The following is a 10984-nucleotide window of genomic DNA, read 5'->3' as shown; positions in this document are numbered from 1 at the left end:
ATGTATTTAAATATTCAATGATTGTTTAATGTCATTTCCTAAAAATGTTTCCATCAACTTTAAGAAATGAGGTGCTAACATTAAAAACTAAGGTAAGCAGTAAAACATTAATATGATTACAAGATATTTAAATTGAAATGACCCTCTAAGATTTTTCCAAGTACAGTGCTTTCCACCTCCTGAAAGTTTCCACAGAATGTGTTTTAATGAAATTTCTGCTCGCTCTCCACTAGTCAGACCTAAAGAAGTAAAATGGTATATTTCTAAGATGATCTTACCTTTTTAACAATGAATTATGGAACTACAATCCATGAATTTATCTAAAATCCTTTTGAATTTATTTATATTTCAAGTATTAATAATTCCATCAATAGTGATTCTTTTAAATATAGTTTCTTACATTTGCCTAGAAAGGATCTATTTCTGCCTCAAGATATAATCAACAAATTTTTTTCTAATGCTATATTGTAAAAATCTAAAATCTTGAGGGCATTACAAACATAATCTAGTCTCCAACTTTCCCTTCCCAAATTTGCTTTTATTTTGGGGAGTTTTCTTCGGTCTGTCTATATGTGGAATTCATTCTAACCACTTTCATTGTTTTAGTTACTTTGCTCTACAGTTTTTAAAATTCTGTGTGGTATAGCAACTATGTGTACTCAGGATATTGTTGATGAAAACACATATTGATATAACAAAAGAAGAGAAAAAAGTGTTTTCAGTTTCTTTTGTAATATCTTTTCTAATGAAGCTTAGTATCAACCTGGCCTTTTATACCATAGTAGCATTCTGGGCCATAATTTTGGAAAATGGTCTAAATTTCTTTCCTGAAATTTCAAGGAAAGTTTACGTTCATTATCCTGGACTTGAAATTTAGATTAAACTTTCTTTTCTTTGTCTATATGGAAGATAATTAGCCAATATTCCCAATCATGTAGGCTATGCCTAACATAAATAAATAATTGTGGGAAAACTTAAGAAATGTATTCTAAACACAGAAAATTCTCCTTAAAAACAAAACCAGACAATTTGGTCTCAGTATTGCTACTCTCTACATTTATTTCCTATGTAAAAGTTATATCTTAGTTTTCACTCACAAAATCCCTATATGACAGTTTCACCCCAATTATATCAAATGTGGGCCTGATTTGCTTCCCAACCACATGGCCAGGTAATTTATTTCATGGTGATGCCAACTAATTTAAAGTGAACTCATTTCATAACTGTGAAAAAGGTGGGATGTTGTCACAGCAGTAATCAATTATTATATGAAGAGTCACACAGTCTAGTTTCCTCTTATTGTTTTGTCAGATTTGCCACTGCATTTTAATGGGCAATGATTAGGAATGAATATTAAGTGATAACTTATTTACCTCGGCTATGCCATTTTGGAGAAATTTTTGTATGTTCTGTATAAATACTACTTATAGAGTGTGTTGAAATATATAATGTCTATGTATAATTAATACTAATAAAGGAACATAGTATGCTTCCAAACATAACAGAAAGTGGGAAAATAACATTTTCTTAAAAATTCATTTTTTTAAAGAAATCACATTAGCCTTTCTTTTTCTTTTAAGAAGCAAAAACAGGGCTAGATATCTGGAAAAGAAAAGAAAAAAAAATATATATATATATATATATATGTCCAATGAAGTTTAATCAGCTTATTGGGTAGCCATTGAGTATTTATGATTTGTGTTATATCTAGAATAAATTCAGCTATGAATATTTCTAAGAAACAAAAATTGCTTTATTCAATGTACATGGTTTTCTTGGGTGATGATTGTTTAATTATTCCTGAAAGTTTCACATAAAACATAATTTCATTTATTTCTGTTTTCACAAATAAGGATTTTAAAGCAATTAATTCCTTATGAATATGATTTGAGTTCTTTGTTCTAATACGTTTATTTCTTTTGTGCATTTAGGAAAATAAGCTGTAATATTTAGATCATTAATTTTGTAAACAATGATGGCTTAGAGATAAAATATAATAAATAGCTGGCTCTTTTTAAAAACTAATAAGAAAAACGTTAAATTTTTTTTAACTTGGATATATTAAATATTCTTGCATTTACTTCTTATAGATTTTAATTAAAATATCTTATTTTTATAGTGTCAGTTTTAGGTTTAAAGAAGTAAATATTTTGATCATGATACCTTTAAATTGTTGTTTTTATTGCGCGTTTCAAATATATCACGTTTTCCCCAAAGATATAATCATGAATTCAAAATTATAAGTTTTTTCTTACATATTATGAGGAAAAGACAAAGAAAATGCCTATTATTTAGCAGAAAAAAATAAATTTATTAATCACTCAAAGTAATGTTTAATATCTGAATATGAATCTTTTATGACAACATAACATAATCCATGTAAAAGACCAAGAACACTGTAAGAGAGATTTAAACTGTTGGAGTTATGATTGACCTGCTAAAAATTTTCTTTTAAATTATTGTTTGCTGGCCAGTGATTCTCTAGATTCCTTCGCAGGTTTGTTTGTTTTTAACCTAGAAGCAGTCTTTTAAAAGAGTAAATAAACCCTAACACTAGAATGTTAAAGATTGATTGAAATTTCAATCCATGAGCCTTAACTGTGTTTTAAACTAAATAATACAGAAACTACATCTGGGAAAATGGCTTTTAAGTGGTAGAAGCCAGTGGAAATTAAATAGTATTATAGTACCTTAAAGTAAATGTAGAACTTTGTTGAAAAATCTAAGGTTACATGTATATATGAATATACACATATATTTACTTAATGAACTCTGTTTCTGTTTAAATTTTTGTTTTTTGAAAGTGTTAATGGCATATATCACCTGGCTATTTTTAAGTCTATACAAGTTGTGTTTCATAATATCTCCATTTCAAAAAGGAAATGAAAGCAGCATTAATCAAATCAGAAGATCTATTTTCTAAATCAATAACTTTGAAAAAAGAGACTAAATATAAGTAAAACATACTTCTTTTCCACAATTAAAATGCAGTCATTAGCCCTGACATGTGAATGGACATTTCTTAACTCAAGTTTGAAGGACTATGACTATAAATGCCTAAGCACTCAATAACTACTATCTGACTAGTTGAGTTATAAGAATTTCTCATTGAATTAACACTTCCGACGTAGGCAATGTGGAAAGGCAAAAAAATATTTTTAAAAGTCTTTCAAAAGTGCACAGTAAGCTAAAAAGACAGCATTTGGATAACAGCTCACAGTTCAACGTATTTTCACAGAAGAAAAGTAATTCTATTTTCACGTAAAATATGCAACTAAACTACAGCATAAATGTTAATTGCAGGATAGTGTACGTGGATATAAATATTGGTAATTCATATCACTATATATCAATGTATAATTGTAAAGACAGGGACTAGTTAAACCAGAGTCAACAGAGACTTCACAAAGAGAAACTGTAAATTGATGTGTGAAAAAATGCAAAGAAGAGAAGGAGAATTCTTCTCATGGGCAAAGCATGCAAAAAGCGTATGAAACCCCAGTCTAGTTGTGGAGTCAGTGCTCAGAATCTTACAGTAGTTGCCTCAATTCTTTACTTGAGAAAGGAAAAGAGTTCAGCTATTTAGAGCAATAGGTACACCTGCTCCCCCATGTCTTCCGAATGCCTCACTAAATGCACCCTGGATCTTTGGGTTGATTAAGGAGAGAAGAATCTCCCTGGGAATGGGCTTTTATACTAATTAACCCCAATCAGCAACATTGTCTACTCAATTATTTATGTCTCATTCATCACTGGAACCTATTTATGAAATGCGAACAAATTTTATTTAAAAAACATTTATTTTGAAATGTTTCTAAAATTGTTTCTTTCTTTAAATAAATATCCTTTGATAAATAGGAAAAAATTTCATGTCAATAGGAGAAGCTGTGAAGATTCAGCAGATCTTCCATGTTTCCATTTTATTTGTACAGATTTATCTGTATTGATATTTCCACTTTGATATTGTTTGAACAATGAAAAATTGAGGCAAAATAGCATGATTTATTTTATGTTTCCAAAACTATCCGTTTGATAGGCAAACTTTTGCTTTATATGCAGCACATGTGTTTTCAAAATTAGATGCTTCCAAGTAGAGGCCTGGTCACAGCCAAACACACCAATCTCTTGCTATTGCTTCACCCACACTTAATTGCATAGCAATTATTTAGCAATTCACCTTTGTTATGTCTTTAACAAAGCCATAGCAAAGCATTCAATTTCAACTTCATTGAATTAAATCTCCCCCTGCACTAATTTCATCTCATTGCATATTATTTAATTATATCATGCAATAACAATAATTAAAATTTGCATAAAGAAGCTTGAGGAAAAAGAGAAACATAATGGTTGTTGATAAACCTACAACTCTACTGGTATCAGCAGATGAGCTCTAGCAATAAGAATTCACTATTCCACAAACATGATCATTAAAAAAATGGAGAATCATAATGTAAAATCTAGACTCTAGATGATAATGATGTGCCAATATAGGTTCATCAACTGTAACAAATATACTACTCTGTTGGGGATGTTGATAATGGGGAAGCTATGCATGAGTGAGGACTGGTGCAAGAAATCTCTGTACTTTCTTGTTAATTTTGCTGTGAACCTAAAACTAGTCTAAAAAATAGTCTTTGAAAAATCTGGGGAGAATGGAATAACCCTGAGAGGTTCTTAATTGGAGTTCTGCTAAAAGAACATCTAGACTGACATTTAAGATGAGCAAATAAAGTCCACTTACTGTCTAAGACCATGTTGTATTAAAACCCTGAAAGAGTTGATAGTTAAATAGGAAAGTGGCAGACTGCCCATTTATTGTTGAAGTTTAAATATCTAAAAGTTAAAAAGTTGATTCATATACAAATATAAAATAAAGACATGTCAATAAGATTATGTTCTTCATTAAGGAGGGAACCAGCAGGATAGTAAAGCTTTTTCAAAAGAGAATGAGACTCAAGAACTTACAGCCAATTAAAAGATGCTGAAATATTATTACAAAGTGATATATGGAAATGGTTAATGTCTTAAAGAGTAATACCATTATGTCCTTTAGGGTTTTGTTTCTTGGTTTTTGTTTTTTGTTTTTAGATGGAGTCTCTCCCTGTCTCCCAGGCTGGAGTGCAATGGCGAGATCTCAGCTCACTGCAACCTCTGCCTCCTGGGTTCAAGCGATTCTCCTACCTCAACCTACTGAGTAGCTGGGACTAAAGGCGCTCACCACCACACTCAGTTAATTTTTGTATTTTTAGAAGAGATAGATTTTCGCCATGTTGTCCAGGTTGGTCTCGAACTCCTGACCTCAGTTGTTTCGCCTGCCTCAGCTTCCCAAAGTGCTGGAATTACAGGCATGAGCCACGGTGCCTGGCTGGGTTGTTTTTTGTTTGTTTTGCTTTGTTTTGTTTTTTAAGCAGACAGAAATCATTGCCTCACCAGCAGACAAAAATCATTTGTAATTTATTAAAATTCTAGTTATCATCTACCTTCACTGAGTCTGAATCCTGATCAATAGTACACAGTTAAATCAAACAATGCTTCATTCCTTTAGAGCAGGGGTAGACAGATGTTTTCTGTAAAGGCTCATATAGTAAATATTTTAGTATTTGTGAGCTATGTCAAGTCTCTGTCACATATTTGTCTTTCTTTATCTTTTTTTTTTTTTTTTTGCAACTTTTTTAAAATGCAAAATCTATTTTTAGCTCAAAGAATGAACAAGCATGGGATTTGGGCTGGATTTCACCTGTGGGTTAAAATTTGCCAACCCCTAGGGGCCGGGCACAGTGGCTCAAGCCTGTAATCCCAGCACTTTGGGAGGCCGAGATGGGCGGATCACAAGGTCAGGAGATCGAGACCATCCTGGCTAACCCAGTGAAACCCTGTCTCTACGAAAAAAAAAATACAAAAAATCCGGCCACTCACTCCAGTTTGGGCGACAGAGCGAGACTCCATCTCAAAAAAAAAAAAAAAAAAAAAAAAAATTTGCCAACCCCCTACCCTAGGCAATAAAATAATCCCTGAGTGAGTCTGTGGCACAATGTTTTATTGTGACACTAAAAAAAAAAAATGCAGTTTTCCTTTGCCTTATTTCCAAATTTTGGATAATTTGTTAACTATACAAATGAGAAAGCAGAGAGAAAAAAGAGTTAAGTAGCTAAATGTCCCAAAGCAAGCTGCATGGCTGGGACTTGAGTTTGACCTTAAATAGCTTACTCTGTCATTTCTCATAATTACATTGATGCACATACACAAGCACATTCACAAACATACAGTTTTGGTGAACTATTTTTCAAAGAATTTATTTCATATTCTTATTCCTTTTACATTATACAAAAATATATATTTAGTAAGGAGTCCAGTTGCTATTGTTTTTCACTGTTATGTTGGGTAGTTGCAATCAGAAGCTGTTCTTTAAGAAGTCAATGTCTAAGAGTAAAAAGCTAAAAGGAAAAAACAAAGAAACCTGAAATGAAGAGTAAAAGAAAATGAAGAAAGTAAATATGAAAATAGTGGAAACAAAAACCAGAGATGAATCAAGGGAGAAAAAAGCACAATAAATCATATTTTTGAGAGTAAAATCTACTAAAATACTGATTCTTGAGAGTAAAATTTCATTTTCCCACAATGAAAATAGCCAGTCCCTGACAGCACATCCAGGCTAATCTATGAAAGGTAGGGCATTGAAAAAAGAAAACCTATGAAATACACATAACTCATTAATCTCAAACACATTTCTCACTATTAACATAATAATAATCAGACACTGACTATTATAAATTAACATTAAAATGTACTAAATTTGCATAAGAATAATACTATTACATCCCACTGCATTTGCATTTCTCAGATAATTCAAAATTCTGAATATATAATAACAATATGATTATGCTGAATTACTTTATTAAATCTATAATATGAAATAAAAGATATTTAAATATTTTGGTATTTAATTTATTTTATGAAATGCATACATTGTAAAACTGTATTTGAGTTATCTAAAATCGTTGTTCAAATTAGGCCTCACAATAGTTTTAAAAGAATAATCTCAAACTTATAATTTTTAATATTTCATTAATTTGAAATAATATAGCACTAATTAAACATATATAAATGATCTAACTTCTAATATATAATCATATTTGAATTGAAAAAATTTTATTAAGTATGAGCATTTCATATACATGCTTAGGAAAAATATGATTTCTTAGGAACATGAAATAAAAGGAAATAATTGAAGAACTTTATGTAGGAAGTATCTGAAAATCTTTTAATGCAAAACGTTTAAGATTACTTTCCTCTCAAGATTAAAATGTTAAACTTAGAATTCTAAGTACCAACTTTTTGACAAAAAGAGGCAGTGTACTGGCTTTCAAGAGCTATGCAATACATTATGTAAATATAATTTTACTCTTGCTATAACACTGAATAAATGCACATACTATATTATAATGAAGCATTTCTTCCTAGTAGAATTCTAAACTTCCATGTAACAACTCAGACATTAGTGAACATATGTTACAAGTATGTGTTAAAACCAAAGCATAATTAATTCTACATCTCAGTGCTTAATATATCTTACCTTACCATTCTTCCTTAATGTGAATGATATATTACCCTATTTTCAAGCTAACGAGTTAGCCTTCTACAATTTCGTGAATACTAGCAGAAGACACAGACTCCTAGAACTGGAAAAAAGATGTTATAGTTCACAGCAATAGTAATATACATTACTATTAGTAATACGTATTACTAGTAATAGTAGTCAGAGCATCAGTAACTTCCAGTCCCAGTTTCCACAGGGTGATGCTCAGAGGGTCAGGTGACACTTGTAAACTCTGCAGCTTGCATTTCAAAAGAGAAAAGCTAAGCTTAGAGTACCTGAATCTTTTATAGTGGGCAGTAAACATACCTATCTTCTGCTCTGGAAAGAGACACTGTGCCTCTTTCCAAGGCCATTTGCTATACAAATATTCTCGAAAAATTGCACCAAAACCAAAGCAGTCAGTGCCTCTGCTTGCAAAATGGGCAAAGACGTGAGAAGCCTGTAAAGAACTGTGTCCTAACGACCACCCAAAGAGTAGAATATAACTAATCTTATTTCAAGGAACATGGAGAGAATGCTCAGACATTTTGTTGTGTGAATTGTGACTATAGAGGCACATTTGACCTTGCAGGAAGCCATTCCCCAAGAGCAGGAGATAATAATCGACAGAAAAAGGTAGTAGTCATCTTTTGTTAGAGAAGATATTCTCAATGAAAATATATTAAAGTACATTATTTTGTATGAGATGAGATTTTTCTCTTTGAAAGCTCTTCAACAGGCTGCCTACAAATTGTTAAGAGAAATGCCCTGTGAAAGAGGCACGTATTTTCTAAAGTTGGTAATACTTTGGGCTAAACAGATTGCATTTAAAATAAGTGTCACAAGTGCAATGACTCAATTGAAACTTTACTGCTCTCAGATCTACTGTTTGCTGTCTTCTAACAAGAAGTCATCATTGTAAATCCTAAATTTACCATACATAGTTTTAGTTATATCACACTACTTGTGGTTCCGTATCGTAGTTATGCAACATTGCAGAAGAGCAAGGTTGCCCACTTGAAAGTCAGCTTCATGTACTGTGTTGCTGTATTCCTGAGAGCCCGTTGCTGTGGTATAACAAAGCTGTAATTCCCTTTGTTTAAATCATCTTGTGTATATTTAGGATAATACAAAATTCTAATATTATACACATTTTGAAAATAATTAAACACCTTTTCCTCTATGAGTGGCACAAGACAGCTGCCTATCAATTTGCTAATCTATCCAGTACACAGATATAATTTATGCATGCACTAAATACACTACAGTAAGAAGTTTTAAGAAAAACTATAATCAAAACAATGCATTAAAATTAGTTTTATTTTTTGGTGTTAAAATTTTAAAATTTATGCTATCTGTACTCCAACATTAACAAAAATCTCCACAAAATGCAAAAATGTCTTAAGTAAATTGATATGTTGATGCATAACATCTAAGAATGAGGATGAGTACCTGCAATAAGTTTTTTTATGTATTTTTATTTTGCTGCTTATTTTGCTATTATTTTCTTCCTGCAGAGTTTTTACTCTCACCTACCTAATCTGTTGTTGGAATGTAAGAATAATCCAAGTTGACAGAAAATGAATGAAAAAAGAGTTACTGCTCCAGTCTGTATATGTATCCATCCATCCATTCATCCATTTGCTCAGTCATCTAAATGGTCCTTTCAACCATTAAGCAGTCTAGGAAGTAACTAACCATTAGGTTGTTTCCTAACTGTGATGGATAAAAAAGTAAATAAGAGGTAGAAACTTATTTCAATGGGTTAAATAAAATATTACTTTCACTGATCACATTATAGGGAAATTATTACAGGGATTCACTGATAGAGGGCCCTGTGGACATGTGTATCAATGAAGTGAGGCAGTGGGAAGTTTAAGAGAGAAAGAAAGACCTGTAATCCCAGCACTTTGGGAGGCCAAGGTGGGCGAATCACGAGGTCAGAAGATCGAGACCACCCTGGCTAACACGGTGAAACCCTGTCTCTACTAAAAATACAAAAAATTAGCTGGGTGTGGTGGCAGGCGCCTGTAGTCCCAGCTACTTGGGAGACTGAGGCAGGAGAATGGCGTGAACCCGGGAGGCGGAGCTTGCAGTGAGCCAAAGTTGCGCCACTGCACTCCAGCCTGGGCGAGAAAGCAAGACTCCGTCTCCAAAAAAAAAAAAAAAAAAAAAAAGAGAGAGAGAGAGAGAGAAAGAAAAATTGGGTGTGTGTGCCTATGTGTTTGTTTGGAGTAGGAAGAGCCTCTAATGAAAGATGAGGGAAAAGTTATGCTTTAACTGGTCCTAAAAATCTACCAGACAGAGTGATAGGGCATGAAAACGAATGGGGGAAACTCATAGTGATGAGTTTCCATACTCTTTGCTCATACTCTTTGCTTCCAAAGGTATGGAGGAAAGAAAGGAGAGATGCCCAATCAGCTCCACATTTAAATAAATGATTTAGTCTTATGTGTTGGCATTCATTGGTCTCCTGATTACTATGGCTGAATCTGAATGTGGAGATATGATGTCCCTAGATATTCTACCACTCCTCTCTACAAGCTACACATAACAAATCAAGATTATAGGTATCCACACAAAAGAGAAATAGAACTTTTCTTTTTGGTTTTGCTTTGTTGCCTGATGATGTGCCACCAGTTGGCGGTATTAATGTTCATATACTCCAGAAATCTGTATTGAATACTTGATAAGAGGCACACAGTGAGTTCGTTTCTAGGAATACAAAAATGCATAAGGTAGGTAGGATATCTGCTTCTTTGGAAAGTACAGTTGAGTAACAGGGAGAAAATTAAACAAGCCCAGGACACATTTGCTATGAAAAGAAAAGGGCAAAGTTCGAGGAAGAATATATCAAGTTCTTAGGCAGGGATGGAGAGTTCAGATAAATCTTTCCAAAAAACATCTCACATTCTGTGTACAGGGTAAAGAACAAGCTTTGAAGGAGTTTAGTTTCAGCAACAGAATAACAAAATCAAAATTTTCTTTTAGAAAGATAAATGTATATAGTGTTGAAATGCCTTGGAAAGGAAGAAAACTTCTGCTTCCAGATGTTAAATAAAATGTTCATCCAAAATTCTATTGACCATTATATTCTATTTCTTTGACCTTCTTTCTACATGAGTGATAAGCTCCTCCAGGGCAAGAAATGTTCCTTTCACAAAGCAGTTTGACAGCATTTCATATGCAGTAAACACATTTTCAATACTCCTGTAATGTCTAATCTGGAAGCAGAAAACACAACAAACTGAATCTGGAAGTGTCTGTTTGCTTTCTGTAAACTATATATAAGTTGGTCACAAACTCTAAAAGTGCTTACAAACATGGTTGACATGTTTAAAAGCACCTTGATTTTGTTATCCTTTCATGGTCCATGTGAAATTAAATTTTTTAAAAAAATCAAAGTTT

Source organism: Papio anubis, chromosome 1, assembly GCF_008728515.1.
Source record: "Papio anubis isolate 15944 chromosome 1, Panubis1.0, whole genome shotgun sequence".
NCBI classification, from domain to species: domain Eukaryota; kingdom Metazoa; phylum Chordata; class Mammalia; order Primates; family Cercopithecidae; genus Papio; species Papio anubis.
This window is presented reverse-complemented; position numbering follows the sequence as displayed.